Source organism: Mesocricetus auratus, unplaced genomic scaffold (assembly GCF_017639785.1).
Source record: "Mesocricetus auratus isolate SY011 unplaced genomic scaffold, BCM_Maur_2.0 Super-Scaffold_100676, whole genome shotgun sequence".
Taxonomy (NCBI): domain Eukaryota; kingdom Metazoa; phylum Chordata; class Mammalia; order Rodentia; family Cricetidae; genus Mesocricetus; species Mesocricetus auratus.
Window position 1 is genome coordinate 69,587,854 of NW_024429266.1, and position 13,572 is coordinate 69,601,425.

The 13,572-nt window shown below is 47.8% G+C and overlaps 1 long non-coding RNA gene across 2 annotated transcripts in view; it reads left to right on the top strand.

Moving 5' to 3' along the window:
- The first annotated feature begins 7,152 nt into the window (after positions 1 to 7,152).
- Positions 7,153 to 13,572, top strand: part of LOC121136856 — a 24,035-nt gene continuing 17,615 nt past the window's right edge. For both annotated transcript variants that reach the window (XR_005874018.1, XR_005874017.1), the window contains exon 1: positions 7,153 to 7,661. This is a non-coding gene — a long non-coding RNA (uncharacterized LOC121136856). The remainder of the gene's footprint in view (positions 7,662 to 13,572) is intronic.

Below are 13,572 nucleotides of genomic sequence, written 5' to 3' on the forward strand. Positions count from 1 at the left end.
CCATTCTACCCTCCTCTGTCTCATCTGAGGGCTATGCATTCTGTGCCCACTCTCCTGCTCAGCCAGCACTGTCTTCCTGCCTCCCCTTCCCTATTGCTTCTCCAGGGCTTGACACAGAACACAGTGGATACTGGTTTAGTCCCTGCTTCCTGTCCTCCCATTGTGTGGGTCCTGCACAGCCCAGCCCAGAGCCTGCCAGGCAAGACCTTCCTGGGCCCTGGACTCAGAGGCACATCCATGAGGTTATTCAGGAGCTTTCCCTTCCAGGCTCCCTGTTTAAGCCCTAGGAGCCAGATGCTGTGCCCCAGGGAAGGGTGGAGAAGATTCATTCCTGGTAGTCAAGGGCAGGGCCTGTAATACGAGACCCATTTTCTGGATGAGAAAGCACATCTCTCCTGCATTCCTGCTTCTTCTGGTTGCCAGGGCCAACAGGTGCCATTCATGGCTGCAGTCAGAGCTCCAGGATTTGCTGTTCCCACATTCCCTCTGCAGGCATACCATCCCAACCTTTGCCCTGAATCCTTTGAGTTCCATTTTAAACCTTTCTATATGTATCCTCATGGTTGTGTAACTGGTAGCTGCTTTTCTCACTCCTATGACCAAATACGCAACAGATCAACTTAAGGAAGGGCCTGGTAGGGAGCATGAGGTGGCTGGTCACATTGCTATGCAACCAGGAAGCCGAGAGTGGGTGATGCTGGTGCTCAGCTGTCCTTTAGGTACAGCCCAGATTCCAACCCATGGGATGGTACCACTCACATTTAGAATGGGGCTTCTTTCCCAACTTAATCTAAAGCCCAGCAAGCTCACAATCAGTGTTGTTGTTTACCTCCATGTTACTCACTGGAGGCGGATAGAAGCCGCACAAAGACAAGATGCTTCACTTTAAACTTGAGCCTCAACCTGGCTTACAGCTTCCATCTTCGACACCACCGTCTAGTTGACTTCCATTCTCTCTGGCATCTTAGACTCCATTACCTCCATCCTTTGGCATGATCTTATGAGACATGCTCATTATTGTAACCCACAGGAAGGCTCTCAGACTCCAATCCATCACTTAAATTCTGCATCCCGCCTGACGCCATGGCGCTGAAGATGTGTTGGCCTCCTGTCTCCAACTCAGGGCCCCAAGGGCAAGGTGACAGAGACCAATGCAACGTCACAGAGCACCTCTGGGTTGGTCCGTCCCTGTTGTACCAACCTTGGCTTGGAGGCAAGCCCCATGAGCTGGTTGGTCAGCCGAAGAAGCACCTCCAAGTTTCGTGCATGCTGTAACTGCAAGGGTACCATTTCGTTGATTTTGCACCGGATGTCCCATGATTTCACTCCCCACATCTCATCCCAGCTCCTTCCTTTGTTTGTCCTGTGTACACTGACCAATTCCCACTTGCCCTTCTCCTGTCAGGTGGCCTGTGTCCTTCAGTCCTTCCCAGGTGGACGTGGTTCAGTCCTGCAGTCACAGGCTCACCCTGCACTGGCTCCCAGGGCAGCCTTCTGCACACCCTGTCCCTACTGATGCCTTTCTTCCGTAGGTAGGACGGCGGTGGTTGTCTGGTCTCAGTACTCCTCATCCCATGCACACACCTTCTCACTTTGTTCCCCCGAGGTCTCATTGTGATTCTGTCCTCCCCACGATCTCCAGCTGTGACCATGGGCAGTCAGTTCTGCTTGCTGAGCAAGGCCATGGGTGGATCCCAGGCTGTGGAACAACAGATGAGAGAGAGCCTCAGGACACAGACCAACCTCTGCTCAGAATGGCAGGTGTTTGTCCAAGGTCACAGAGCCTCCATGCATTTGGCATATGATCAATGGAAGTCACACATCGCTTAGTGACAAGGATACGCGAGGGGAAAAGGCATCAAAGGGTTTTGCTATTGTGCAAACATCAGAGTGTACTGAAACCAACCTAGGCAGTAGCAGCCCACCGCACGCCCAGGCTACAGAGCAGAGACCTTTGATATTGTCCTCCACAGCCAACTTGCCCAGTTTCAAAAATAAAAAAATCCCTCAGCTGCCCTCAGACCAGTTCTCACAGACGCCCCATCCACTAATAAGCTGTGATGATAGATTCCAAGCAGCCAGAGCTGCAGGAAACCCTCCATCAGTTACCTCAAGATTTTTCTTTGTATGTGTAGTAGGTGTATGAATGTGCATGTGTTGGTGTGTGCGCAGGCATGTGTATGTACATATGCAGAGGCCAGAGACTGATGCCAGGCGTCTTCTCCAATCATGTCCCAACTTGTTTTTTTGAGACAGAATCTCTCAGTGTAGCTGGAAATTGCTGATTTGGCTAAGGAGGCTGACTGAACAGCTCCAAGGATCCTCCTGCCTCCGTCTTTCAGTTCTTAACTGCCACCATGCCTGGTTTTCTAAATGAATGCTAGGGATCTGAACTCTGGTCCTCATGCTTGCATGAGGCAACTATGTTACTGACTAACCTTCTCCTCAGTCCTGCAGCTTTTCCTGTTTGCTGTGCAATGGACTTTTTCCTCTGGGCATGACTGACCATCACACGCTGACAGATGCGCACTGTGAATAGACCTTACACATCACTTAGTGTGTGGGTGGCTTCGCCGTATCTCATTCAAACCCCATTTGGATTTCTGACTTCTGGTAGTCTCGTTGTCTTCTGTAGAATCTGAATGTCCCCTATAGGCTCGGGTATTTTGAAAACTTGTCCCCAGTAGGTGGCTCTGTTTGGGGAGCATGGCACAGCCTTGCTGGAGAGAGAAAGTCACTGGGGGCAGGCTCCGAGGTAAAAAACCTGACAGAATTTCCAGTTCTCCTTCTCTGCTTCATGCTTGAGTTTGAAGATGGGGGTTCTAGACCACCTGATCCTGCGCTCACGCCTGCTGCCTGCTGCCACGCTTCCCTGACACGAAGGACTTCCATCCATCTGGAACTGAAAGCCCAGATAAATTCTTCCCCTCTAGAAGTTGCCTGGGTTATTTATGGTGTTTCATCATGGCAAGAGAAAAAGAAACCACTACGCGCTCCATGGCACAAATCCTCCAACAGTTTCTGTCTTTCTGTTCTTTTTCTTTCTTTCTTTTTTTTTGAGGCTGGCTCTCATGTAGCCCAGGTTGCAGTCTGGCTATGCAGCCACGTATGACCTTGAACTACTGCTTCCTCTGCTTCACATTTTTAGTAGTGGGACTACAGGCTTGTGCTACCATGCCTGGTTTTATGTGACACTGGGGGTGGAGCCTAGGGTCTCATGTACACTAGGCAACCAGCTGAGCTGTGTCCGCTGTCCTGTTCCCTTGTTCTTGTTCTCCAAGGGTGTAGCTGTGGCGGAATGGGACAGGCCTGAATGGTGACCAATAACCAGCATAGATTTCCCACCTTTGCAGCCCTTTGTCACCTTTAACCTCCTTTCTACATTGCCACTTGGCATGGCTTCTCACCGTGCTTAGGGGCTGGCATGAGGGGAATGGCGGAAGAAAATGGTACAAGCAAGGGACATGGGGAAGCATGAGATACAGGAGGCTGCTGCCAGCCAGTCACAAAAGCGGTCCCTCACCTATGGAAGAGAACGATAATGCTGCAGGGCTACACCCTATGCATTCACGGATTATGGGAGGCACATGCTGTAAAGCTCTCAGAACAGTGCCAGCCACAGTAGGTTCTCAATAAACGCGAGCCATTGTTATTCTATCATGACTACTCTCTAGTAGGTCGAGTCACACAAAACTGTCATGTTGGAAGTCAGAGTGGTCTAAAACTTCAGGTTTCCACGCAATACTCCTTTCCCATCAGAATTGGTCTGTCTTGTTTATTAAATGAATATATTTCAAAAGGAACTTATTGGTCCCTATAACATATGGGTAACTGGACAGTGCTTGTATGACTCTTTTGGGGGAGACACGAACAAATGTTCTACTCATCCCACAGAGGGAACTGGTGACAGACCAAAGTAACACCACCAAAGTCCAACTTTGTAAGCTGACGAGTTTACTGGGCTTACAGTAGTTTTGGGGAGTTACTTACAGGAACAAGGATGACTCAAAGGCAGCTGCACCACCAAAAGCCAACTCAGCATGAGGGATGACTCATAAAAGATGGAGCTATGATGTTCTCTGCATCATTTGCACACAGTTTGACAGGCAGGGGACTATACTCCTCAGCAACTACTTACTGCTTAGATAACCTTGGGAAAGGAAGAACCTGGCATATCTGGTAGGTTTCAGGGATTTCCTAAGCCTTGGGAGTTGTTTGCTTCCTGAGTTTCAACCAGACTCCTTTTAGAATTTCCTAAGTCTTAAGCTTCCATCTAAGACAGAATGCTGCAACTCAGGAGAAATTGCTACACAACAGTAACCTTTCCTATATTTGGCAGCAGTAGCTATTACAATTACCTCAGGCAAGCTTGTTTGCCTTGGTAAGACCCAATGCCAAGTTTCCCCAGTTCAGACTCTCAGATTGGAAGGGTACCAAAAGCATGCTAGGCCCACTTCTTCCTTTAGGTAATCCAAAAGTTCTTTTAAAAGCCTCTTCAAAATTGGTCCTGGAGATGGGGGTGTAGTTCAGTTGGCAGAATGCTTGAGCTCCATTCATGAACCTGGTACAGCGGCGCACACCAGTAATCCTTGTCCACAGGAGGTGGAGGCAGGAAGCTCAAAACTCATCTTCAGCAATAGTCTAGGCTAGCCTGGGCTAAACAGAGCCTTTTTTTGGGAAATTGTGACTAGAAATCTGAAGGGAGCAGTCCATCGGTCTGTCAACGTCTCTGGAACCTTTTAACTCCTGGAATTGCTGCTCTTGGGGACCTGCTTATTTTTGAGAGCTTCTCAGGAAGGTCACTTTGAAATATGACTGTAATGCCTCATGAGTTTCACAGCTCTAGCCTAGATCCACCCTAGAGGGTCCCTCGTCCTACTGAGCAAGGCAAAAACCATCCATCCCAATCTTATAGCACTTCAGATGTAGAAACTCAGACTCAGAGGAGAGATACTTGTCCAGGGTGACTTAGCATGTGGGGAAGGGGACTCCCCAAATCTGGGTCTTTAACCCTTGCCCATGTTCATCCTGCACTGCCAGCATTTCCTGCAGGACTCCTCGATTCTGCTGCCTCCACCCCTCCCCTGTCAGGCCCAGGGGTACTGAAGGTTTCCTGGAAGGATATCCAACCCTGACCGGCATGGCTTTTGGTGGTCCAGTCTTCTCCCCCATGAGAAAGGTATCTGGCTTTCACCTATCATAATTCCTGGCACTAAAAACTAGATCCTGTACAATCAAACATGGAAGAAGATGTTCATCCCATTTTATTTATTTATTCTGATCAACCACAGTTGAGTTTATTAGTCCAATGGTTCACACAACCAGGTCACTGGGCGCAACAGAAGACAGTCTCTAGGAGGCCCCTACCTTGCCTTCCCTTCTCAGGAACTCCACTCAGGTCATGGACCCCATAAACCTCTGGGTGCATTTATTTAGATTTTTGAACATCTGCACATTTCCCCCCCCGAAAATGATAAAGAGCTGTGTCCTGCCCACTCACAGCCCACCAGGCTCTTTATCATAAATAAATACAATCAGCATCAAATGTTAGTGCTGAGCTATGGCAGGGTGGCCCCTTCAGAGAAGCACTGTGGGGACAACTTCAAGGTGTCTTCTGATAGCGGGCACTGCGCAATGTGTGGCAGTACCCAGGCTGCCTACGTTTGTCCAGGAAGTAGTTCAGCACCGGGATGCCCTCCTTCAGGCTTTTGTGCTTGCCACAACTTGGCTGGGGCAGCTGCTGCCGTTCAAGGGGCCCCCAGGCAGGACCTGCTAATGACTGTACACACACTGGGGGAAGGCCTGGCTACTGGTGTTGGGGCTCAGATCAGATCAGCCTAGTTTTAAAGAAGAAAGTGTTGAGGCCCATCCCTGGATCCCAGACTTTGGGCTCCTGCCCCTCAGCCTTGTTCAGGCTAAACCTACTCCCACCTACCCTGCTCCTTCAACAGCCACAGGGTGAATCTCCATTAACGCCTACCCCACCCGGACTACACTCTCCTAACTGGCCTCCCTGTTCCCGGCATTCTGTTCCCGGCATTCTGTTCCCGGGCAGCCACTACCGCGGCAGCATGGTAAATCTTCGTCTGGAAACCTGCACGGTGTCTCGCTCCCCTTTAGAGCTTCCCGGCGGTCCTGGTCCTGCTGGATGCTCTCAGACCCCCACCTTCTCCTTGCCTCCACATATGCTCCGCTCCAGCCTCCTCATAGCTCTCCAGATAGGAATAAAATTCCTTCTATCTATACCAGGGACTTTGTGCCCATGTCCTCCAATGCCGTGCTTCCAAAGTCTGCCTTGCTCTGACTGCCCGACTCCTCTTCCTTGTTTTTTCCAGACAAAGTCTTATGCACCTCAGACTAACCTCAAATTCAGTAAGTAACCAAGGACGGACTTGGACTTCAGATTCTCCCGCCCCACGTCCTCCAGTGCTGCAAAGCTCCTCCCAGTTTGTGCTTTGCTCTTAGTCGAACCCAGGGCCTCATGCCTGTGTAGAAGGCACTCTGCTGACCGAGCTGCTCCTCCAGTTTTCTCCTCTGCAGTTTGGGCTCCAGGAAGCAGGGCCTTGGCCCTTGTTGATGCTTAGCCTACGCTTCAGCTCACAGCACCTGCTGCATGGCCAGTTGTAGACCACAGTGACTGTTGGCTGCTCCAGCCTGGCACGATGATGCTTCCCAGCACCAGCTGCATCATTGGCGCCTCACCTGGACTTCCCAAAACAGAACAAATGGCAGGCATGTCCTCTTGAGTGCCTGGGATTGGCCCTGGAGTGTCTTACATTGTTCCTGGAAATTAACAGCCACAGACTCAGGAGGAGGACTCTGTCCCATGAGCTGGGGCCCTGGGGAAAGAGAAGAAAAAAGACAAGTAAGATCCCTAGGGGGGCCAGCTCCGGGGCCTTTTCGCTGCCTACGACACACACTTCATTTAGTTTTCACAGTGGAGGGAGACATGGGGTCTTGTGAGCATCGATTCCCTTGCGGGCCAGGCTAAGTGTCAGACAATGCAGGGAGGAACAGCGCACAGAGTGCCTTGGCCCCCGCTGTCAGTCTCACCCAGATTAACAACTTCATCAGAGCCTTTGTTGATATTGACATTTGGTTGCTAGGTAACGTGTTTACTGCCCAGTGAATAGAACTTGAAGGCCAAGGAGGGCACAGTCAACAGATTGGCAAATAAAGCGAACGTGCCATGACTTGATATGCTCATAGTGGTACCCAGGCGTGTAGTGCAGGAGCAGACCCCTCCAGGAGTCTCTGTGAAGTCATTGTCACCTCATGCCCAGGTGAGGAAAAGTCCAGGTAACGTCAGAGCTACTGGCCTCTCGTCAGGAGTATTTGGGTGCCGCTGTACTGTAATGTAAGGGTCCCCACATCACTCAAGTCCCCCCTAACCTCTACTGTCTTCAGGGGTGTGGGGTCCTGGAGAGAAAACACCGTTGCCAGGGGCAGAAGTTTTGTCACCACAGCGTCACTCCTGGGCCTGCAGAGCCTGCACGTGAACATAGCATCTCCCTGACCACATCACTGAGGTGTTCAAAGGAAAGGGAAGGACAGAGTCTGGTTAGCACCCAGCTATGTGTGGGTGCCATCCTGGGTCAACCACTGTGAAGTAGGATGTCATGTTGAGCCCCTGGACAATTACAAGAGCTGAGTCCTTGGAGGTATGTCTACTTTTGTTTTTTTAATCATGACAACCATATAATCCTCTCTCTGTCTCTCTGTCTCTCTCTCTCTCTCTCTCTCACACACACACACACAGGACTCATGATATTTTAACATACAGTTTTTAAAATTTTTTTTATTTAAATTAGAGACAAGCTTGTTTCACATGTCAACCCCAGCTCCTTCTCCCTCCCCTCCTCCTTCCCCCCCCCAGTCCCCCACCCAATCCACACTCCGATCCCCAGGGAGGGTGAGGCCCTCCATAGGGGATCTCCAGAGTCTGTCATTTTGTTGAGGGCAGGGCCTAGGCCCTCCCACAAGAGTCCAGGCTGAGAGAGCCTCCCTCATTGTGGGATGGGCACCCTTTAACATACAGTTTTATGTTGGCTGTTTTTTTACAGTTCACTTCAGGTGCCATCCGCCCTGGTTTTTTTGTTTTGTTTGTTTGTTTGCTTGCTTGTTCTTGTTTGTTTTGCTTTGTTTTGTTTTTTGAGATAGTGTCTCTCATGGGCTTGAAGACCTGAAACTTGTCAGTTGTTCAACTAGAATAGTTGTTCAGTGAGCCCTAGGAATCTGTCCGTCTCTGCCTCCTAGGACCTAGGACTATAACCATGTGTTGCTATGTCCGTTTTTGTTGGTGTTTTGTTTTGTTTTAGGTTAGAATTGGAGTTAGCGCCTTACACATGGTAGGCAAGTGCTATGCCCCAGAGCTATCTCTCAGCCCTAAACATGGCTTTTGCACATGAGTCCTGAGGGATTAAATTCTGGTCCTCAGATCTGCTTTCCCAACCGAGTCATCTCTTTGGCTCTAGGTACTTTTATAGATGTGGGACCAGATGTGATGAGCAGGTGAGATGCCCTCTCATTAGACCTCTGTAGGGGCGCTCCTTCAGGCCTGGACCCAGGAAACCCCAGCTTTGGTGTCTGTTTAGCTCAGAAGCTGGCTAGTTAGGTAACGGGAGCCATCTGGAGGGCCCTCTGCTCTAAACATATGCACTGATTCTAGGCCCCCTGGGGACATCAGCCCCCTCCTTGCTGATGCGGCTGGCCCACACTTCTGACCCTTGTCAAAACCTGCTAGACTGAGCATCCCTGGCACCCCTCTATAGCATTCCTACATCCTTTGCTCTGATCTGAATCCCTGCAACACACTCAGAGCACTAAGTGTTCCAAGCAACTGACATGTATGTGTGACATATGAGGTACACCAGAAGGCCAGAAGTTTTCCTTGTTCCTGATGTAAAGATAACTAGACTGTCTCTACTAAGGGAAATGTCATTTTAATAGCAATTTTTGAACCAAGCAAACAGAAGTCATCACCAAGGGACAGGAAAGCTGTTTGTCCCTAAATGGGACAGATCTTAGAGGAGCTGTGGTCCTGCTGCAACTCAGGGAACATACAGTATGCATACCTCCACTCCTTAGTGCTCACCCATGGCAGACATTGCTAATCGATAGCAGCCCTTTTTCCTACTGAATGTGAGCCCCTCCCTCTTTTGAATAAAACATTTATAACTTTGCTACCAGAGTTGATATTCACTGCACTCATCATCTCACTGAGTTGATTGGCGTTTGAAATTACCTAACTTGCCGGTTCTGAGGTTCTGTGTCCACTGCTGTTCTCCCCACCACAGGGTTCCCTGTGTCTTTTCAAGCCCAATTAGGTCTTCCTGGTGCTGTCTCCTTTCTTTTGGAGACATTTCCTTCTCTACCTCTGTCCTTCCTTCTTCTTCTCCTCCTCCTTTCTCCTGCTCTTTTTTCTTGTTCTTTTCCTTTCCCCATTTCTTGGCTTCTAGAACCATTAACAAGCCCAGAGAAGTGGCAGGCCCCCGTGTGTGTCCCTTATACTATCCAATGCAGCCTCTGGATTGTCTTGGGGATTTTGCAGGATATCTGTAAGTGTTATGGCTCCAATGGGAAATTATTCTGGCACTCGGGAGCCAAGGAATACTAAGTGTTACAGCTCGGATGGAAAAGTGTTCTGGCACTCAGGAGCCAAGGAATACCACAGGTCACAGTAAGTGTAGCAGCTTACAGCCCTGCTCAAAGGAAAGGTTTCCCTAGTGTAACAGCTGTGCTCCAGCAGGAGAAGGCTTTCTCAGGATTCCCTGAAGAAGTTGTTACAGTTAGGCTCCAGTCCCCCAAAGTGTAACAACTCTCTGGGGAAAGTGCTACGGCCCTGCTCTGCTCCTCTCTGCTTTAGCTCCCTCTCTGCTCCAGTGAAAGGTCTTCAGCCAAACATCATTCCAGGGATTTATTGGGAGAGAAGAATCCAGGAGAGTGGCTGCCGTCTACCAGGGTGGAAGAACACAGCCACAAACTGACCAGGCACAGGGTTTATATGGGCTTCTCAGGGATGGAGTTTTCCAGGGAGAAGATTTCTAGGGTGGGGATCGGTCAGAATTCAGTCCCTGAGCTCAGTTTGTCTAGATCTCATGCTCAGGGATTGGTTGGTTTTCTGCTCAGGTTCAGGGTCAGATTTTGGCTCTGGTTTCAGGGTTAAACTGTGTTTCTTTCACTGGTTCCTTTTAGCCATTTGGCTCTAGTTTTAGGGCCAGGGTGTATTTCTTTCACTGACTCTGATTCTAGGGCCAACGTGTGTTTCTTTGGCACTGGTTTTGGGGTCAGGGTGCATTTCTTTGGCTCTGGTTGCAGGGCCAAAGTGTGTTTCTTTGACTTTGCTCAGGGTATGTTTCTTTGGCTGGCCTTTTCCTCACAATATCTTCAGGCTAACAGTCAGAGCATTAAGAGGTACACTTTCTTTAAAAAATATACACAATTTATCTATGTAAGTATTTGTTGTGTATGTTTGTGTTTGTGCCAGGACATGTGCATGTGAGTGGACAATTAGGGTGGTCAGTTCTCTCTCTCCACCCAGGGACCAAGTTCAGGTTATCAGGCTTGGTGACAAACACCTCTGCCAATTGAACTGCCTCATCAGTGTGGAAACGTTCTTCCTGTTTATTTTTTTAATTTTATTTGTATTTTACATGTATGAATGCTTAGACTGTATGCATGTATAAGCATTACATGCATGTCTGGTGCTCTTAGAGCTCAGAAAAGCTTCAGATCCCTTGGAACTGGGTTTATGGATGGTTGTGAGCCACCATGTGAGTCCTAGGGACCAAACCCAGGTTCTCTGTGAGAATAACAAATGCTCTTAACCACTGGGCCATTGCTCCAGGCCTGTTGGATCACTCTTGCTTTACCTTCTGGGGCATTAATTTGATAGAAACTTCTTTACTGCTCATGTGTGTGTTCTTCTCTTTAACCAGTCTGAATCCTCTTAGAGGGCAGGAGAGTGGAGGGAAGGGAGTTTGCAGTTGTTAGGAGGCAAGCTTGCATATTTTATTTCTTCCTTATAGCAAATGTCCTGGATGCAGTTTCTTCCCCTACAGAGCAGAGGCTCCTACAGAGGGAGTGGCATTTGTGGAGGTGGCTGAGCTGAGACATTGCCTCAGCCTGTCAACAGCTACCTGCCATCTTTGCCATTCTGCAGGCTGCTTCCCAGCTGTGGTAGTCTGAAAGGAAAGGCTCCCAAAGGGAGTGCCACTATTAGGAGGTGTGGCCTTGTTGGAGCAGGAATGGCATTGTTGGAGGAAGTGTGTCACTGTGGGGCCAGGCTTTGAGGTTTCTTTTGCTCAAGCTTCATTCAGTGTGATAATCAGTCTACTTCCTGTTGCTTTTATATCAAGATACAGCCTGTAACATGTCTGCTGGCATGCCACCATGATCCCTACCATGATGATAATGGAGTGAACCTCTGAAACTATAAGCGAACAGCCCCAATTAAATGTTTTCTTTGTAAGAGTTGCCACAGTCATGGTGTCTCTTCACAGTAATAGAAACTCTAACAAAGACACCAGCCTCACTCACTGTTTTGTCAGGACTTCAAGTCTTAGAGTTTTCTAAAGAGAGGAAGATTTTCTTTTCAATTTGATTTTTAAATTATTTATTTATTATTCATTCACTTATCTTTATTTATATTTCTGGGACAGGCTTTCATTACCTATAGCCCAGGCTACCCTTGAATGTTGAAATCCTACTGCTTCTGCCTCCCAAATGTTAAGATTACAGATATGTGCTACTATGTTAAGTAAGAACTTTCATTTTCTTTTTCTTTAACCCCCTGGCACTCCCGTATGTGTGGGCTCTCTTTCTGACTCTACCTATGTGTGTGTGTGAGAGAGGAAGAGACAGAGACAGGGACAGAGACAGAGAGAAGGTATATACAAATAGATCTCTCTCCGTGTGTGTGTGTGTGTGTGTGTGTGTGTGTGTGTGTGTGCGCGTGCGTGTGTGTAATCTCTGTGTGTATATGTCTGTGCTCGAACACGTGTACCATGGCATGTTTGCAAGTCAAAGGATAGTTGGGTATCTGCCTTCACTTCCCACCTCATTTTGAATCAGGATTTCTTGCCATCCCAACTTCATATACCAGGCTAGCTGGCCTGTGAGCTTCTGGGCATTCTACTAATCCTGTCTCTTGTCTCATTGTAGGGATGTTGGGGTCACAGATGTGTGTTACCACAAGCTGCTTTTATGTGGAATCTGAGGATTCAAACTTGGATCTTTATTCTTTCATGACAAACACTATCCAGTCAACCATCTCCCTAGCCCAGGAATTTTGATTTTGGTGAAATCTAGTTTACCAACTTATTTCTTCATATGGTATGCTTTTGTCTTGTAACTGAGAAAATTTTGTTTCATCTAAATAATTTATGAGCTTAGCTTTTATATTCATATCTACGATCTGTTTTTAATTTTTTTATACTCAACACAGTAAATTGCTCATATGTCTGGGGTGAAAGATGATGTTTTGAAATTGGATACACTATGTAATTCAGAGCCGGGCACTATGGTAGCTGGCAGATCCATCCTCTGCAGTAGTCATCATTCTTTGTGAGAACTTTAAAAAAGATAGTATCTCTTATTTATTCTTTGGCAATTTCATACATGTAAACAATGTGTCTTGATCATATCTACTCCAGCTCCCCTCTTTCAGTTTCCCTAGGAATACTGATATGTCCCTCTTATGTTTTCTTCCCCTCTTTCAAACTCACTCAGTCCACTAGGTTCTGCATGATGGAATGTCGATTGATCTTGGCTTGCTCTTTTGCAGGTCTTGCACAGGTCACCACAGCTGTGCGACTTCATGACAATAGTGCAGCATTTGGTTCCCATCCAGTTTGGCAGCCACCTTGCCCCAAATGAACACACAGACATTATATTAATTATAAATCTGTTGGCCAATGACTAGGGCTTCTTATTGGCTAGCTCTGTCTTAATTATTAACCCATTTCTATTAATCTAAGTATTTCCACGTGGTCTTATCTTACCAGAGAAGGGTCTGGACCTCTTACCCCTTTGCAGTCTTGCTAAGTGTCTCCACAGAGAAGAGAGTGATTTCCTGTTTGTCCCTGCTTATATCCTGTTTCTGCCCAGCTATGCAACTTCCTGTCTGTCCGATCAGCCAATCAGCCTTTTATTCACTAACCAATAGGAAAAAAATATATACAGAAGAGCATTCCCCATCACAATAGCCGTGTCTTATCCAGAAGACAGCAGTTGTGAGAGCTTCTGAAAAGGTCTCTTCCTCTTGTTTTGGAATGTCTATTGTATTATTGTTAATTATAGAGCTATGACCATTAGTCTGTGATCTGTTAGACCTTGGTTTGGTATAAGATCTGTTGCGTTTGAATGTAAGATATTTATCTCCCACAGGATCGTGTGTTTGCACACTTGATCCCAGCTGCTGCTGATATTTTGGGCCACTATGTTAAGCCTTTTGTTTTTAAGGTGCGTTCTGAGGATCAAACTTAAGTCCTGTGCCCACTGGGTAAGAACTTTGCCCGCTAAACTATCTCCCGCCCCCCCTCAGCTTATTTGTACTATTCAAATTCCTGTGCA